The 19,901-nt window shown below is 46.3% G+C and overlaps 1 protein-coding gene across 7 annotated transcripts in view; it reads right to left on the bottom strand.

The window, feature by feature from the left end:
- The window catches only part of EHBP1 (EH domain binding protein 1), a 536,928-nt gene that overhangs the window by 419,880 nt on the left and 97,147 nt on the right, over positions 1-19,901 (bottom strand). The window lies entirely within an intron of this gene.

Here is a 19,901-nt window from a genome sequence, read left to right as displayed (position 1 = left end):
TGAGCCTGGCATTAAGAATCTCGGGCTTTATATCAGCTGGTAAAAAAAGAATTTTGTTTACTTACCGTAAATTATTTTTCTTATAGTTCCGTATTGGGAGACCCAGACATTGTGTGTATAGCTTCTGCCTCCGGAGGACACACAAAGTACTACACTCAAAAGTGTAGCTCCTCCCTCTGAGCTTATACACCCCCTGGAGAACCAGATCTAACCAATTTAGTGCAAAAGCTGAAGGAGAATAGCCACCCACAAGTAAAAACAGAGCCAGAACCGGAACAACCGGAGCCTCTGTCTACGGCAACAGCCGGTGATCACACGCGGAACAAGAAACTGCCAACAGGCAAAAGGGAGGGAGCTGGGTCTCCCAATATGGAACTATAAGAAATTAAGAATTTACGGTAAGTAAACAAAATTCTCTTTTTCTTTATCGTTCCTATGGGAGACCCAGACATTGGGACGTCTCAAAGCAGCCCATGGGTGGGAATAAACAGAAAAACTGAGAAGTAGGCGGAGCCTAACTTCACAAGTGGGCAACAGCCGCCTTAAGGATGCGTCTGCCCAAGCTCGCATCTGCCGAAGCATGAGCATGCACTTGGTAGTGCTTTGAAAAGGTATGCAGGCTAGTCCAAGTGGCAGCCTGATAGACTTTCTGAGCTGTAGCCTGGTGCCTGAAAGCCCAAGAGGCACTGACAGCTCTGGTCGAGTGTGCCTTGATCCCCGGCGGGGGAGGCACCTGAGAACACAGGTAGGCCTCCGAAATGGTGGACCTAATCCAACGGGCTAAGGTCGGCTTAGAAGCAGAGAGGCCCTTACGCCGACCTGTGGTTAGCACAAAAAGAGAGGTGCACCGCCTAAGAGCAGCGGTGCGAGACACATAGATCCGGAGCGCCCGCACCAGATCCAGAGTATGCAACGCTTTTTCAAAGCGATGAACAGGAGCCGGACAAAAGGAAGGAAGGGTAATGTCCTGGTTAAGGTGGAAAGGAGAAACCATCTTAGGGAGAAAGTCCGGAGTCGGACGGAGAACCACCTTGTCTTGATGAAAAACCAAAAAAGGTGACTCCGAAGAGAGCGCAGCTAAATCAGAGACTCTCCTGAGGGAAGTTATGGCTACTAGAAAGACCACTTTCTGTGAAAGACGAAACAAAGAAACCTTCCTGAGAGGTTCAAAGGGGGGTTTCTGCAAAGCCGTGAGAACCAAATTGAGGTCCCAGGGATCCAAGGGCCGCCGGTAAGGCGGAATGATGTGAGACGCACCTTGCATGAAGGTGCGGTCCTGAGCCAGCCGAGCGATACGCCGCTGGAACAGCACTGACAGAGCCGAGACTTGTCCCTTGAGAGAGTTGAGGGACAATCCCAGCTGCAGACCGGACTGTAGAAAAGACAGAAGGGTCGGCAAGGAAAAAGGCCAAGGAGAATGGCCGGAAGAGCGACACCAGGACAGGAAAATCTTCCAAGTCCTGTGATAGATCTTGGCAGAGGAAGACTTACGGGCCCGAGTCATAGTGGAGATGACTTCAGGAGGGATACCAGAAGCCGTCAAGATCCAGGACTCAAGAGCCACGCCGTCAATCTGAGAGCCGCAGAATTCTGGCGGAAAAACGGACCTTGTGAGAGAAGGTCTGGACGGTCCGGAAGATGCCACGGCACCTCTACGGACAGATGGAGCAGGTCTGGGTACCAAGCTCGCCTGGGCAAGTCCGGAGCAATGAGAATGGCTCGACGGCCCTCCATTCTGATCTTGCGCAGAACTCTGGGCAAGAGAGCTAGAGGGGGAAACACGTAGGACAGACGAAACTGGGACCAGTCTTGAACCAGAGCGTCCGCGGCGAAGGCCTGGGGATCGTGGGAGCGAGCCACGTAAGCTGGAACCTTGTTGTTGTGACGGGATGCCATTAGGTCCACGTCCGGAGTGCCCCATTTGCGGCAGATTGACTGAAACACTGCCGAATGCAGGGACCACTCACCACTGTCCACGGTTTGACGGCTGAGATAATCTGCTTCCCAGTTTTCCACGCCTGGGATGTGGACTGCGGATATGGTGGACTTGGAGTCCTCCGTCCATTGAAGGATGCGTTGTGCCTCCAACATTGCCAGGCGGCTGCGTGTCCCGCCTTGTTGATTGATGTAGGCAACTGCTGTCGCGTTGTCTGACTGGACTCGGATGTGCTTGCCCGCCAACAGGTGGTGAAAGGCTAGGAGAGCTAGAAGCACAGCTCTGGTTTCCAGCACATTGATCGAGAGGGCTGACTCGGACGGAGTCCAAGTGCCCTGCGCTCGGTGGTGGAGACATACCGCTCCCCAGCCGGACAGACTGGCATCCGTGGTGAGAATCACCCAGGACGGGGTCAGGAAGGAGCGCCTCAGACAGAGAGAGGGGCCGAAGCCACCACTGAAGAGAGCTCCTGGTCTGTGGCGACAGAGCCACTAACCTGTGCAAGGAGGAAGGCCGCTTGTCCCAATAGCGGAGAATGTCCAGCTGCAGTGACCGCAGATGACACTGGGCAAAGGGAACAGCCTCTATTGACGCCACCATCTGACCCAGCACCTGCATCAGGTGCCTGATGGAATAACGGCGGGGCCTCAGCAGAGCGCGGACCGCCAGTTGGAGGGACTGCTGTTTGACTAAGGGCAACTTCACAAGTGCCGGCAGAGTCTCGAACTGCATCCCTAGGTACGTGAGACTCTGGGTCGGAGTCAGTGAGGATTTGGGAAGATTGACAATCCACCCGAATTGGGCTAGAGTGGCAAGAGTGAGCGAGACACTCCGCTGACAGTCTGCGCTGGATGAAGCCTTGATTAGAAGGTCGTCCAGGTAAGGAATCACTACCAACCCCTGTAGGTGCAGAACCGCAACCATTGCTGCCATGACCTTGGTGAATACTCGAGGGGCCGTGGCTAACCCGAAGGGAAGAGCCACGAATTGGAAATGTTCCTCTCCGATTGCAAAACGTAGCCAACGCTGGTGTGAAACTGCAATTGGCACATGCAGATAGGCATCTCTGATGTCGATGGATGCCAGGAAATCCCCTTGGGTCATTGAGGCAATGACTGACCGCAGAGACTCCATGCGAAAATGCCGCACCTGAACATGCTTGTTGAGAAGCTTGAGATCCAGGATGGGCCGGAAGGAACCGTCCTTTTTGGGGACTAGGAGGAGATTTGAGTAGAAACCTCTGAACCGTTCCCGGGCGGGAACCGGTACAATTACTCCGTTGGCCTTCAAGGATGCCACGGCCTGAGAGAAGGCGGCGGCGGCCTTGGAGCAGGGGGGAGTTGACAGAAAAAATCTGTTTGGCGGGCTGGAAGAGAATTCTATCCTGTAGCCGTGGGAGATGATATCCCGCACCCACTGATCGGAGACGTGTTGAAACCACACGTCGCCAAAGTGGGAGAGCCTGCCACCGACTAAGGACGTTGCTGGCGCGGACAGACAGTCAAGAGGAGGCTGCCTTAGTGGCAGCAGCAGCACCTGCGGTCTTCTGTGGACGCGCTTTTGTGCGCCAGCTGGATTTTTGGTCCTTGGCAGTGTTAGTGGACGAGGCCGAGGGCTTAGAGGACGACCAGTTGGAGGAACAAAAGGAACGAAACCTCGACTGATTCCTACCCTGGACAGGTTTCTTGGTCTTGGTTTGTGGCATGGAAGTACTCTTCCCGCCAGTAGCTTCCTTAATAATTTCATCCAGCTGTTCTCCGAACAGCCGGGACCCAGCAAAAGGGAGCCCCGCAAGGTACTTCTTAGAAGAAGCATCTGCCTTCCACTCTCGAAGCCACAAGATCCTGCGGATAGCGAGGGAATTAGCCGAAGCCACCGCAGTGCGGTGAGAAGCCTCCAGCATAGCAGACATGGCATAGAATGAAAAAGCCGAAGCTTGGGAAGTTAGGGCAACCATCTCAGGCATAGATTCCTTAGTGAGGGAATGCATCTCCTCTAGGGAAGCAGAGATGGCTTTGAGAGCCCACACTGCTGCAAAAGTCGGGGCGAACGAGGCCCCTGCCGCCTCATATACGGATTTGGCCAGAAGGTCAACCTGGCGGTCAGTGGAATCCTTAAGCGAGGTGCCATCAGCTACTGATACAACGGTCCGGGCTGAGAGTCTAGACACCGGGGGTCTACCTTTGGCGAATGAGCCCACTCCTGGACCACCTCAGGTGGAAAGGGAAAACGGTCATCAGAACCACGCTTAGGGAAGCGTTTGTCAGGGCAGGCCCTGGGCTTGGTCACAGCGGCCTGAAAACTGGAGTGGTTAAAGAACACACTCTTTGTCCTCTTAGGCGAGGTAAACTGGTGCTTTTCTGACAGAGAGGGTTGTTCCTCTGATACTGGTGGATTGAGATCCAGTACAGAATTAATGGACGCAATCAAATCACTAACATCTGAGTCACTTTCGGACAGACCAATGGGGCACATGGAGGCAGTCTCCGAGCCCCCAGTAAAGGCATCCTCCTCATCCTGCGAGTCAGCTTCTGAAACCGAGCCGTGGGACGAAGGAGAGGGAGCCCTGCGTCTCTTTTTAGAAGGACGGGGCCTGGGACCAGATGATGAATCCTCTGTAAGCTCCGGTCCTGAGAGAGACCTAGCAGCAGAGGCATCCTGTGAAGGGGGCTGATGCATGCTCAGCAAAGTCCTGGACAGATGTCCCATGGAGTCAGCAAAAGACTGGGAGATAGACCTGGTTAAGGATTCTACCCAAGCCGGGGGTTCAGCCACAGGAGCCGGAGCAGCCTGAGAGACCCCAGGGGGTGCGATTTCAGGCTGAGGCAACGTCAGGTTAGAGAAGGCATCACAATGTGGATAGGTGCTCGGTTCCGGCAGTAGGAGCCTACATGCAGTGCATACTGAAAACAGCTTTGGAGCCTTGCTCCTCGTGTGTGACATGCTGCTGGAGTGAGGGCTCTGCCAGAATGACCCCCAGAGAGTATATACAGAAGGTCCACAACCAGAGGTTGTGGCTTACCAGACCGCTGGAGCGGTTTGTGTGCCCTCCAGATCCCAAAGCCCGGACTCCCAAGCACCTCAGCAGGGATGCTGCAGACCAGTGGTGATCGCAGGGAAAAACGCTGAGAAAATGGCCACCGGAGTGAAGAGAGGGGGTGGGACTCACTCAGAGCGGGATCTGGAGGGCCAAAGAGATTCACAGGGGAGGAGACATGTACTCAGTGAGGAGTGTCTCTCCCCTTTGTAGAACGGCCGCTGGGCGGAGCCGCGCTGTCCCTCTGCATGAATGACATGCGAGGGCAGTGAAACCGAAAGTAGGCCTCCGGCGAAGCTGGGGCCTAAATTTGAGCGGTGCGGCAGACGCGCAGGCACCATCGGCGCGGTTCTTAGGCGACAGCCAGAGAACCCGCCGGAAATGTCAGAAAAATCACTCAGCACACTCTCCCACAACAATAAAGTACAAGGGACCCCCATATATAACCGTCTCAGATACTTAGCTTGCTGAGACCCAGGGTTCCAAGTCCCTGAGGGATGAGTTCTCCGGTCCAGCAGGGTCCTGAAGGGCTGCGGATGGAGACCGGTCTCCTGCCAAGCATGGAGAACCGTGCTGGCTCCCACTTCAAGCCAGAGCCCCGGAGGGATGGTGAAGGAGCACGGCATGTAAGGCTCCAGCCTGGGAATCAACCTTAACAGCACCGCCGACACAGTGGGGTGAGAAGGGACATGCCGGGGGTCCAGGCTTGGACCCGCTTTTCTTCAAACTCTTTCCAAAAATGAAAAAAATCAGATGAGAATGCATGTGTGGATGTATGACCTCCTGAACACAAAGCGATAAACTGGTTAGATCTGGTTCTCCAGGGGGTGTATAAGCTCAGAGGGAGGAGCTACACTTTTGAGTGTAGTACTTTGTGTGTCCTCCGGAGGCAGAAGCTATACACCCAATGTCTGGGTCTCCCATAGGAACGATAAAGAAACAAAGCTGGTATTAACCCCTTATTATCCAGCATGCCACCCGGCACCAGGGCCGCTAGAGGAGTTGGATACAGCAACAGAAGATGCGGACTGCAATTAGCAGTGGTGGGGTGGGGTGGGGTGGGGTGTGGGGGGGGGGGCAGAAAGCTTTGCTTACCCTGCGCTGTGGATAACAATCCCCAGCTGCCTAGTTGTACCTGGCTGGACACAAACATTGGTCGAAGTCCACACCATTTTGTTTTTTTTTTTTCATTATTTTTTTTTATTAATTCATGAAAATTAAAAAAGGGCTTCCCAACATTTGTGGTTCCCAGCCGGGTGCAAATAGAAAGCTGGGGGTTGGGGGCAGCCGTACCTGCCTGCTGTACCTGGCTAGCATAGAAAAAAATATGGCAAAGCCCACGTTTTGTTCTTTTTTGTCTTTGGGGAAAATCTTTCCTAGATTTTCCATTGCCAGTGAAGGTAACACCAAGCAGTGGGGGTTGCCAGTAGCTGCTTGGGTTACTCTTAGCAATAGAAAATGCAGCGGGATCCCACACTTTTTTTTTACCCCTAACCCTGTTTGAACAATAAAAAAAAAAACAAACAAAGAATTAAAAAATAAAAAAATAAATAAATATGCTTCGCTCATTGAGCATTTTACTGCTCACTCATCCCTACTCCTAACCACACAGCCAGAAGAACAGGTAATCAGAGCAGCTGACTCCAGTGTGCGGGTTGTGAGGTCAGCTGAGTTCGGCCAGCACTGGAGTCCGCTGATCTGAACTCAGCTGACCTCACAACCAGCACACGCTGCGATTGATGCAGGGGGACACAGAACAAGTAATCGGCTGACACTGGAGTCAGCTGATCTGACTACTTGTTCTGCTGGCTCAGTTCAGCGGAGTTCAGATCAGCTGACTCCAGTGCCAGCCGAACTCAGCTGACCTCACACACTGCGATGGATGCAGCGGGACACAGAACAAGTACTGGGCCGGCACTAGAGTCAGCTGATCTGAACTCAGCTGAACGCCATACCACACAGCCCGCACACGGTCACACGTGATCGGCAGCAGCCAGTGACTGCTGTTAACCTGTATCCATCGTAAAGTGTGTGGGCTGTGAGATCAGGAGTCAGCAGACTCCCGATCAGATGACTCCAGTGCCGGCAGATAAATTCTGTGTCCCACTGCAGAAGGATCCGGTAAAATAACAATTGCGGTTGCATACGTTGCACATGGAATCCACAGGATCTGGTCATATGAGTTTTGCGTTTTTTTTCCGACCGGCAAAAAAAATGCTGATGTGAAAGCAGCCTTAGGCCCTGTGCGCACTTGCCGGTTTTTGCCGCAGATTCCCTGTGGTTTTGCTGCATGTTTCGCTGCAGAAAACGTTCATAACATCTCTGCAGTGATTCACCAGCAAATCCTATGGAAAAAAAAATGCTGTGCGCGATTTTGACAGCTGCATGTTTTGCTGCGGGATTCCCGCAGCAAAAACAATTGCATGTCACTTCTTTTCCGCACGTCACTGCGGGATTTCACTCCATTGACTGTAATGTAATCGTGAAATCCCACAGGGAATAACGCAAGCAGCAAATTCTGTGCGGTTCATTGCATTTTCCTGCGTTATCACCTGCGGTATTTCGCGTTTTAGGGACATAATGTTCATCACTGCCTGCGTTTTGCAGGGAAGTGATGTCATTATGACAGGAAGAGGAAGCGGAGCAGAGAGGAATACACATAGAAATCAAAACGTACATATAAAAAAAAAACAAAAAAAACACCACGGACTCCGCTGTATTTTTACCGTCCAGCCAGATAAACACACAGTGGTGGCCCGGTATTCTCAGGCTGGGGAGGGCGAGGGCTAGGGTTAATGCCCCCCACCTCCCGCAGCCTAGAATATCAGCCCGCAGCTGCCCCGGGACTGTCGCATCCATTATGCGACAGTCCCGGAGTGTCCCCGGCTCTTCCAGATTGCCGTGATGCGGTGGCAATCCAGGTAATAAGGAGTTAAATGGCAGCGGATCGCTGCCATTTAAGTCTAGGCTTAATCATGGCAGCGTCTATGAGACAACACACACACACACACACACACACACACACACCATGAAAAGTCCTTTATTTTGAATAAAAGACAAAAAAGCCCCCTCTTTCACCCCTTTATTAACCCCTCCCAACACACAGCTCCAGCGTAATCTACGCAGGTCCCACGACGCTAGCATCCAGCCGCGACTGACACACTGTACAGAATGCAGCGTTGTAACGAGCCATTTTTTGAGGATACGTTTGTCAGCTGCAAAAGCAGATCAGCTTTTTAAAAAACCGCATCACCTGAAAGGTTTTTGAGCTCATAAATAATGCTTTCAATAGCAAAAGCAGATTAGAAAACCGCCACAATCTGACATGCTCATTCTTTGTGAGGATCCTCACAAAACGCTGTGTGTGAATGTCATATCTTGAAACCCATTGCCTTTGCTGGGATGCCAGAGTCACTGCATTTCACGGAATTATTTTGCCATTAATGTTCGATATGTTTGTGACAAGAAAGAAATTGTTAGCAAGACACTGGCAGTAAAAGATAGCAAAGCTCATCACACCAGCCAGTTTCTCCAGGCCTTAGTAGAAAAATTTCTGCAAGACTACAAACTCAAAAAAGAACAGGTTCTTGCTTTTGTAACGGACAATGCTTCAAATATAAGTACAATTAAACTTAGGAATGAGAGTAATTAACAACAGCTAGAGAAAAATTTAGGATTCAGTATGTTTGAGATGGAGCCACAGCGCTGCTCATGTAACTGAGGAACAAACAGATATTACAACAGAAGAACAGCAAAATGATACTGTAGGATTAGATGATCTTGTTGAAGCTGCTTAAAACACTTTCATATTCATCACATGCGCTGTGTTGTGCACACGCTGCAGCTGGCAAGAGATAGTCTGCAAGAGGGACCCCGTTTTCACACATCCGGTTTTTCGCCGGTTTGGCGGATGCGGCGCACTCCAGTACAGTGTATACAGTACAGTGGCAGCGTGACAAACGCCGGTCACATGCTGTCATGTGACCCTGAAGTTGCGGCGCTGCCACTGTGATGTATCGTACTGTACTGGCGTGCGCCACATCCACCAAACCGGCGAAAAGCCGGATGTGTGAAACTGGGCAGACATGCTGGAAATTGATTGGAAAAGTGAGGAAATTGGTTATTGCCACCAGAACCCCTAAAATTGAATCCATCTTGAAGAGACGTGCTGGGAAAGGGGTAATTGTTGATCAAGCCACTCGGTGAGGCAGCACTTATTTAATGACTGAGCGATTGCTTGAAGTAAAATAATTTCTTATAGATACGGTGAACCCTCAAGTAACCTTAAATGAAGGTCAATGGACACAGGTGGCTGAATTGAAGGAATTGCTTAAATCACCCATTTACCTTGACTAAAAAATTACAAGCTGAGGATTTAACTCCTGGCATTTTCATAAGAGAGTGGAAGAACTTGCTATTTTGCCTGTCCCAAAGAGGAGGTTTAATCCCAGATGGCCTTTCTGCTTCAATGAAACGGAGAGAGCTATTGGAAAATAAAATTCTTCTGGCAGCTGTTTATGTGGACCCAAGTCATCGTATACTGCTTGATGATCAACCGCTTACTAAAGGAAAAAGAAGCTCTGAGTGAGGTAGCAGTTAGGATGAGCGGCTACAGGACTGCCAGGCAGAAGAAGACTTGGGGCCTGACAGTGCTACTGCTGCCATATCTTCATCCTCATCAGATGAGGAGTTTAACTTTGACAAGTATTTGGATGACATGGAGCAGGCAAAGCGTTGCCGCAAGGAAAAAGATTTCACTCCGTCTCCTATAGCAGCAGATTGACCAGATTTCAGTAAAATTTTTCACTTGTTCTCAAAGAAATAGAAAAATTCAACCATTCATCAAAACTGACTGTGCATGAGGCAATTCCTTTATACCCGGAAATTGTTAGAGATGTTGCCCATGTGGTTACGGCTTTTCCTCCAACCCAAGTTACTGTAGAGAGGTTGTTCTCCAGCCTTAAAATTATTAGGTCAGATTTGAGGTCATCTGCGAAGGAGGATCTGATGGAAGCAATTCTATTTCTTACAACAAATTCATAGACTGTACAAATGTTATTTACTATGTTTTTGTTGAAAACTGTTTTTTTTGCCACTTACATACTGTTATATAACACTATGTAATACACTATGTAAGTGGCAAAAACAGTTTTCAACAAAACCATACTAAATAATAACATTTAGTATATTGCTTATATTTAAGTGAAAAATGTATTGTAATGTGAACATCAGACATTTAATCCTTATGATACAATAATCAAGATATTTAGATAGAACATAAAATATATTTATTGGAATACAACTTTAGAACACAAAAAACTAATAAATTGTAAATATATATATTTACATATTTACAATTTATTACAGTTTGTGTTCTAAAGTTGTATTCCAATAAATATATTTTATGTTCTAAATATCTTGATTATTGTATCATAAAAATGATTAAATGTCTGATGTTCACATACACATGTTCATGTATTACAATAAATTTTTCACTTAACTATAAGCAATATATGTGGGAGTCGGTGCAAGAGAAATTGAGGAGTCGGAGTCGAAGGTTTGGCTTACCGACTCCACAGCCCTGAATATGCTGCTAACAGGTTCTCTTCAAAAAGTAGTGTGCAGGTAAATTCCTCGAAACACAAAATCCAAGATGGCTCCCGCCGCCCCAGTGATGGCAGCACCCCCTCTAGTTTATACTGGCTGTGTTTTCTGTTGACACAGCCAGCGCTTAATAGAGGGTTGTGGATAGAAAAAGGGAGCTGGTGCCATCTCGGAATCTGAGAGGACACTGCCAATGCTTTGCAGCGGTAGCGCCAACAGAAGAAGCACGTGCCATATTTGAAATCGATGAGATGCATTAAGCAGACATTTAAAAGGGTGTCAACACAGGGAGCAGGCTCTTTCAACCTTTATATCATCATGGAGGCAGCTAGTAGTTATCATAGGGTACGGTAAAAGGAGCAGGTTCCAACTTTGATTTAGAGCAGATACATCTAATACTTAGCATAGGGAGCAGTCTCTCTTGGACTCTGAGAACTGGGACGGCGCCCTCAGCCCCACAACCCCGGGACGGCGCCCCCAGCCCCACAACCCCGGGACGGCGCCCCCAGCCCCACAACCCCGGGACGGCGCCCCCAGCCCCACAACCCCGGGACGGCGCCCCCAGCCCCACAACCCAGGGACGGCGCCCCCAGCCCCACAACCATAAAATAACAGACAAGATCCCATTCATCTGTGGGTGCTCTGCAACATTGTCTTATGCCTCTTATGCCGTCACAGTCTCTCACTCAGAGTATTGCACGAATGTGAGTTTTAGCGAATCGGGGCCTTTGTAGGTTTAGGACATAATGGAGAAGAGTTATCAATACTGGCAGATTCATGTACAAACTTACACTAAACAGAATGCACCAAATGTATCATACTGGTTCATGCTAGTTGGAAAACCTGGGGCATACTGTGACTGTCTTGTGTAACTTTAAACAACTCGTTACTCGGCTTACATAGTGCCTAAAATTTGCCACTATAACCAAAAGTTCTTTTGTATATGTGAAAGACTGTATTCTTAGAAATAACCACTAGATGGCACCATATATTTAAAATGAAATAGTAAAAATAAAAAAAATTTTCCCCAAAAAATTGATTTGCAATGAAAAAAAAAAAAGGGAGGGCGAGAGGGCGCGACAAAGAAAGGGCGCGACAAACCCCCCCCCCCAAAAAAAAAACCCCACACGACTTTAAATATCCCCTTTATCCCTATATTGTGCAAACATAAGATGGCACTCATTTGCTTCAGTTGGCCCCCATTTTTTATACTGGCTGTGATAGCCCCGATTTGCATGAGAAAAGTGAGCAAGGCCTCTTTCTGTCCCTATGTGGAATGAGCTGTGTGCTTCAACCTCCTATCCCTACACTGTACAAAAATAAAATGGCCAGCCTCTATTCTTTTACATTGCCCTGAAAGCCCTCCTGATTGGCTACGCAAGACCATATAATGCCATAGCTATATGGCATTAGGAGGGAGCCAGCAATGCTGCACAAAATGCCATTAGCCGACTCGCTGCTGCTTCAGCAGTGGGGGAAGCTGCGCTGGTCTTTTTTTTTTTCTCCTTACACCTCACAAATTAAGTTACAAAGTGTTCAAATTTGAGGGGACCTGTGAATTGATTGATCCTAATCTCTAAATTAAACCTCTCCACAATACCACCTGTGTGAGAAGATGGACAGGAAACAGGCCCAGGTCGGGGGCCCAGACCTCCCTACCTATAAGGAACCTCTGCGTAGAGGTTGAGCCTAGGGGCCCCAGTCTTTGGGTGAGTATAGGTCTTCCTGTGTCCCCTAGTCACCCGTGACAGGGGCATTGACAGACCACCATTATTTTCCAGAAGTAATACAGTTATAAAATAATATATGCATCTAACAAACTTCTCTAGCCAGCCATAGATTAACCCACTAGGTATATTCAGCTTTCTTTTAAACTCTTTATTTACTTACACCTCTTATAGTCTCGCTACAGAAATTGGCATTCCAGTAAAAAAAAAAGATAAAGAAGAAAAAGAAATAAGATTTGTGCAAGTCCAAGGGTTGGATTTCACTTTGTTCCGAATGTAGAATACAAGTGGAATGTCCTATGCTACAAATAACACACAGGGATGTGTGCATAGGTCATTTGTATTACTATATAATAAATGAATATTGGTGCACATTGCTGAAGGAGATTTTGGATTATAGCAGGGATTCCTAAATCCAGAGTTGTTAATAAGGAATTGGTTCATTTGCCGTTATAACATGTTGCATACTCCGGGAAAGGATTTCTAAAAGGGGTTTGTAGGTGTCTGTCGGAAATTTCACCCAATCAGCCCAGAAGAGCATTTGTGAGGTCAGACACTGATGTCCGAGCTCTCCTCGGGCTGACACTCTCCATTCTAGGTCATCATTAATCTGTCTGAGGTTGTTGAGATTGAAGACAGGGCTCTGAGGTCTATTTTGCATCACACTCCCCTCAACCATGCCTCAATGGACCTTGCTTTTTACACTTGGAGACAGTCAAGGGGAACAGAAAATGATGTTCCCCAAACTGCTCCTACAACATTGGAAGCTACATTTCTCAAAACCGTCTTGGTATGTAGCAGAATTAAGATTTGCCTTCATTGGAAAAAAGGGCCTAAGGGCGATCCCTGATAAACAGCCCCATAGCATTAACACTAGACGTCCCAGAGAGGGGTCATTTAATATTTCTACCATTGGAACCTTATGGAGCTCGAAATTTCTGGGACTTTTAGTGTTAAAGCGCCTTCACCAAACTTAACAGTTGGCATAATGCAGCCAGACTTGTCTATAGCATGCCAGATGGAGAAGCTTGATCCGTCATGCCACTGAACACATTTCCACTTTTCTGGCATCGGTGCACGTCATCTAACTCCATCCAATGCTTGGCATTGTGCTTGGTAATATAAAGCCGAAATGCATCTGCTCACTCACGAAAACCCATATAATGAAGCTCCCAACATATAGTTTTTGCACTGAGGCTGTCAGTTTGAAACAATGACAGGTATGCATAATTTGGGTTTACGAAAAAGGTTTCAAATCCTGTCACTGATCCTTGTTTTCTTATGCCCCAATTTAAAAAGTAACTTCTATTTAACCATCAAGTACAGATTTTGCACAAAACATGTGAAATTACGTTCAAACTAGATGAAAAATAAAAAAACTTTGTTGACAAAATGTACCCTACCGTATTTTCTAGCGTATAAGACGACTCCCAACTTTTCCAGCTAACATATAGTGTTTGGGATACATGGTATATACTGCAGTGTAAGCTGACCTGAGTAATGTGTCCATTCTTTAGTGAAATCCCCTGCAGTAATGTCCCCATTGTTTAGTAATGCCCCTGCAGTAATGAACTCATTGTTTAATAATTCCCTCCTGCTGTAATGTCTCCATTGTTTAATAATGCCCTCCTGCTGTAATGTCCCCATTGTATAGTAATGTGCCCTGTCCTTAATGTGCCATGCAGTAATGTCCCCATTGTTTAGTAATGCCCTCCTGCTGGATCCCTTCTGTCCTTTATGTGCAGTTTACACACAATAAAAGATACTCACCTCTCCTCTGTGCCTGCGCTGCCTCCAGCTGCTTCTTGCAGTCCGCACACAAACTGCTCCGTGATAGCGTGAATGGAGCAGCCGCTGCAGGATGTCGTCATGGCTTTACTACAGTTGAATACTTTACGGCGCCACAAAGCATTCAACTGTAGTAAAGTGCGTCCAATACACAGGGCTTCCACTACTGTCAGCGCTTTACTGCAGTTGAATGCTTTGTGGCGCCGTAAAGCATTCAACTGTAGTAAAGCCATGACTACATCCTGCAGCGGCCGCTCCCTGCACGGACACTATCACGGAGGGATCTGTGTGCGGACTGCAAGAAACAGCTGGAGGTACCGCGGGCACGGAGGAGAGGTGAGAATATTTTTTTATTGTGTGTAAAGTGATGACACCTGTCCTATAAGACGATTCCTGACTTTTGAGAAGATTTTCAGGGGTTAAAAAGTAGTCTTATACGCTGGAAAATACAGTAATTATCTATAAAAACGTGTTCTGCAACTTTATTGGAAATTAATTATTTTCTCCTCACAGCTTCTCTTGATCCCTTTTCTCTTCTAGAAGGATGCAGATCTTCTCTGTGAAGCCTCCAGCAGTCGTCCCATCATGTTCACGTTTCGTCTACCTTGGTATCGTCGTTCCATCTTCTTGATATCCTGATGAAATCTTTCTTCTTGCTCTTTGCGAACAGCACAAAGGTTTACAGAAAAGTTGGCAAAATGGAAATGTAAAAAATGTAACTTCAACTTCCTCGGACAACCCAAGGCTTTGAAACGTTTCAGCATGTTTTCCACAATGGACTTAAATTTGGATTTTGGTTGATTCCTAGAAATTTTTTCTCAACTTCTTTAAAACAATCCCGAGACCTATTCTCAACAGCTTTCATTTTAACACGTTGTCCTTCTTAAGTTTCCGAATATCCGGACTCACAAAACATCTTCCTTCAGTTTTGCGTCGGACAGTCTTTGAAACTTAGTACTCAGGTAAGGTTGATAGAGCTTTCACAAATTGATTCATCAGTCCAAGTTTAATGTAGAGTGATGGCAGAAAAACTTTAGTGGGATCAATTAAACTTTCCTTAACTATGCTCTTGAGTCCAGGTTGCAAAGATATTCTGGTGAACCGACCTTTTTTGGCTCCAGTGACGAGTCCTATCCCGGCTGTCCCATTCACACAAAAAGCATGGGTACTTAGTGTATCCTCCATGCTGCCCAAGGAGCAAAGAGAAGTTTCAGGTCACCCCATATTGACTATCCTTGATCCTCATAGTTAAAGAAGTGGTTCACCCATATTCATTATTGGCCACATGGATATTATGTTGATAAACAAGGCTTCTCTCAAAATACCTTTGCGGTCTGCTCTTCCTCATCGCCTGACCCCCGGGCTCCGTGACCTCGGGGATCCGGTGAGGTCACATCAAAATCCTGTTCACGTGACATCACCATGGTCGGCCCCAGTTTCCGTGAGTGACTGGGCTGTGGGTGGCGTATCACCGCTCGTCACAGCCCAGCGTGTTTCCTGCTTGCGCGTAGTGAAGGAGGAGGGAGATAATGGGCAGTGTTGAGTGGTGAAAAGCTGCTCACAGCCTAGTCACTCACGGAGACTGGGGCCCACCTAATTTGACATCACCGGATCCCAGAGGTCACGGAGCCGGGGGATGGGGGGGGGGGGGTCATGCGAAGGGGATGAGTGGAGCACAACAGCGCCGCTCACAGGCACTATTGACAACACAAGGTATTTGAGAGAAGCCTTGCTTCTCAACAGAATATCAATGTGGCCAATAATAAATACGGGTGAACCACTTATTTATGCTTCTCGAGACGAAGGAAAGATGTGAGAATTTACTTAAGTGCACAGAATGCCCTACAGGCGCTTAAACATACTCGCTGCCATTGTGCAGGAGCAGCTTTCAGACTTTTTTGGATGAATCAATAAAAAAAAAAAAAAAAAAAAAAAAAAAAAAAAAAAAAAGAGTCTCCACTCGCTCACATTGTACTGAATCATTTTTCCATCAGCCCAGGAACATCACTGCAATACACTAGAGCACATTCTTGATAAAAGTTACATAGGTTGAAAAAAAGCCCTAACTCCATCTAGTTCAACCTTCCTCCACCAATTATACAGTAGATCACTAAATCATTTATAACCACTAATGTTGTGTGTAGTGAGGGAATCATCCAGCCCTTTTTTAAAAGCTGTTATAGTATCTGCCATTACTACCTCTTGTGGTAGGGCATTCCACAGTCTGACTGCTCTAACTGTAAAGAATCCTTTCCTATTTAGCTGTCGGAATCGCTTTTCTTCCACTTGCAGTGAGTGCCCCCTGGTCCTTAGTATTGTCTTTGGAAGAAATAAGTCATGTGCCAGTCCTTTATATTGACCACACATGTATTTATACAAAAAAGACGTCTCAGAGGAGATCTCCTTTATTTCTAAGCTAAACATAGCTAACTTTTCCAACCTCTCATCATATGGGAGGCCTTCATTCCGGTTGCTGCCTTTGAACCAAGTCTAACTTCTGAATATCCTTTTAAAAATGTGGAGCCCAAAATTGGACACAAAGTATGGAAGGAATTCCTTTTCTCTGCTTCTGTACCATGAAGAACAGGTACCAGAAGCTAGCAAGGTATTTTCCTTTAGTCTAGAGGCTAAAAGTTCTGTAAAATGTTTAGTTAGATCCAAGTCCCTGACGAAATCATTTAAATATGAGCTTTGAAAAAAAGCTGTGGTTCCTTGAAGGTCTTTGTCAGAATCCTGCTCTTCATGTTCCGAATCTTCTGAAGCATGTATTAGTAATGACACCAAAATCATCCACCAAAGGTCACGCCAAGGGGTCAAAGCGCAAGAAAAAGCCTATGGAGTCAGTGTTTGTGATAAAAACTTTACGAGATGGGATAATTTTTTTGATAGTTTTACTGAGTTCAACGATAAGTATGTAAAAATCACTGCTTACTTTTCATACAATTTCACCCTTGTAGAGCTGTGATTGAGCAGCAGAGCTTTGGTGACTTATGCCGCCTGCACTTCGGCACTTGGTGACCCCACTCGCTTTAATTTTACGTGGTCTGCCATTTCTTGGCTGAGTTGCTGTGGTTCCTTGCACGTCTCAATAATACCACCCACAGCTGATTGGGGAATATTTCGAAGAGAAGAAAGATCACAACCTGACTTATTACACTGGTGACTCCTAGTACAGGACTGCACTGGTATCGGTGAGCTCTTTAGAATGAGCCATTCTGTCACATGTTAGTAATGGGGTGGGATAGTGGCTCAGTGGTTAGCACTGCAGTCTTGCAGCTCTGGGGTCCTGGGTTCAATTCCCACCATGGACAACATCTGCAAGGAGTTTGTATGTGCTCCACATGTTTGTGTGGGTTTCCCCCAGATTCGCCGGTTTTTTCCCACACTCCAAAGACATACAGATAGGGAATTTAAATTGTGAGCCCCAGTGGGGACAGAGTTGCTGATGTATGAAAAGCGCTGTGGAATATGTTAGCACTACATAAAACCAGAGTCCACAGTGTGAAATTTTTTGTTAAAATATGACGTAAAATATGTGCACAGCTTAGTTCCGACACTAACTGCATGAATTATACAGTCATATGAAAAAGTTTGGGCACCCCTATTAATGTTAACCTTTTTTCTTTATAACAATTTGGGTTTTTGCAACAGCTATTTCAGTTTCATATATCTAATAACTGATGGACTGAGTAATATTTCTGGATTGAAATGAGGTTTATTGTACTAACAGAAAATGTGCAATCTGCATTTAAAACAAAATTTGACCGGTGCAAAAGTATGGGCACCTCAACATAAAAGTGACATTATTATTTTCTAGATCCTCCTTTTGCAAAAATAACAGCCTCTAGTCACTTCCTGTAACTTTTAATGAGTTCCTGGATCCTGGATGAAGGTATATTTGACCATTCCTCTTTACAAAACAATTCCAGTTCAGTTAAGTTTGATGGTCGCCGAGCATGGACCGCCCGCTTCAAAGCATCCAACAGATGTTCAATGATATTCAGGTCTGGAGACTGGGATGGCCATTCCAGAACATTGTAATTGTTCCTCTGCATGAATGCCCGAGTAGATTTGGAGCGGTGTTTTGGATCATTGTCTTGCTGAAATATCCATCCCCTGCGTAACTTCAACTTCGTCACTGATTCTTGCACATTATTGTCAAGAATCTGCTGATACTGAGTTGAATCCATGCAACCCTCAACTTTAACAAGATTCCCGGTGCCGGCATTGGCCACACAGCCCCAAAGCATTTTGGAACCTCCACCAAATTTTATTGTGGGTAGCAAGTGCTTTTCTTGGAATGCCGTGTTTTTTTGCCTCCATGCATAACGCCTTTTTGTATGACCAAACAACTCAATCTTTGTTTCATCAGTCCACAGGACCTTCTTCCAAAATGTAACTGGCTTGTCCAAATGTGCTTTTGCATACCTCAGGCGACTGTTTGTGGCGTGCTTGCAGAAACTGCTTCTTTCGCATCACTCTCCCATACAGCTTCTCCTTGTGCAACGTGTGCTGTATTGTTGACAGATGCACATAGACACCATCTGCAGCAAGATGATGCTGCAGGTCTTTGGAGGTGGTCTGTGGATTTTCCTTGACTGTTCTCACCATTCTTCTTCTCTGCCTTTCTGATATTTTTCTTGGCCTGCCACTTCTGGGCTTAACAAGAACTGTACCGGTGTTCTTCCATTTCCTTACTATGTTCCTCACAGTGGAAACTGACAGGTTACATCTCTGAGACAACTTCTTGTACCTTCCCCTGAACAGCCATGTTGAATAATCTTAGTTTTCAGATCATTTGAGAGTTGTTTTGAGGAGCCCATGATGCCACACTTCATAGGAGATTCAAATAGGAGAACAACTTGCAAGTGGCCACCTTAAATACCTTTTCTCATGATTGGATACACCTGCCTATGAAGTTCAAAACTCAATGAGGTTACAAAACCAATTTAGTGCTTTAGTAAGTCAGTAAAAAGTAGTTAGTAGTGTTCAAATCAAGAAATTGATAAGGGTGCCCATACTTTTGCACCGGTCAAATTTTGTTTAAATGCGGATTGCACATTTTGTGTTAGTACAATAAACCTCATTTCAATCCAGAAACTCAGTCCATCAGTTATTACATATATGAAACTGAAATAGCTGTTGCAAAAACCCAAATTGTTATAAAGAAAAAAAGGTTAACATTAATAGGGGTGCGCAAACTTTTTCATATGACTGTAGGTAAAAATCCATACCCTGAAGCCCCATAATGCACCACAATGATCCCACTGAAATACTAACCGATATATATTCCATAAAAAAATGTAAGGCTTTCTCAACTTTAATGCAATAAAGCATATTGGGGGCTCTAAACGAATTTTAAGAGTATAAAAAAAATAAAAAGGCACTGGGATTTACCAATAAAAATAATAAATCACTATTTGAACTAAAAGGTAGTTTTGTCATTATTTCAATCCCAGAACATAACCTGTCAGCACAGGAGACCTGAGCAGACATTCTGCATTGTAGGACTTTTACTGACAAGGAGCCATTCATGCTGCACCCTAATGCGCTGCCGTCAGCGTCTCATCAATAATATCCGCCAAGAGAAAATGTGCTCTCCCTATGGAATGGAAGTTCTTCATGTCCGAAGCCTGTATGGAATTTTTCCAAAGCAAAAAACGATGAGCACTTACCACTTGTATCCACTAGATGGTGCTGTTATACCATGTGATGTATTTTAGTGCGTTAATTGCAGAATGACTTTTAGAAAAATATAAAAAGGTGCGTGCCCACGATCAGCGTTTTGGATGTAGCGTGTTTTTGCTGA

This window comes from Anomaloglossus baeobatrachus, chromosome 3 (genome assembly GCF_048569485.1).
Source record: "Anomaloglossus baeobatrachus isolate aAnoBae1 chromosome 3, aAnoBae1.hap1, whole genome shotgun sequence".
NCBI classification, from domain to species: domain Eukaryota; kingdom Metazoa; phylum Chordata; class Amphibia; order Anura; family Aromobatidae; genus Anomaloglossus; species Anomaloglossus baeobatrachus.
Note: the sequence above shows the minus strand (reverse complement) of the source record. Positions and strands in the feature narration are given on the sequence as shown.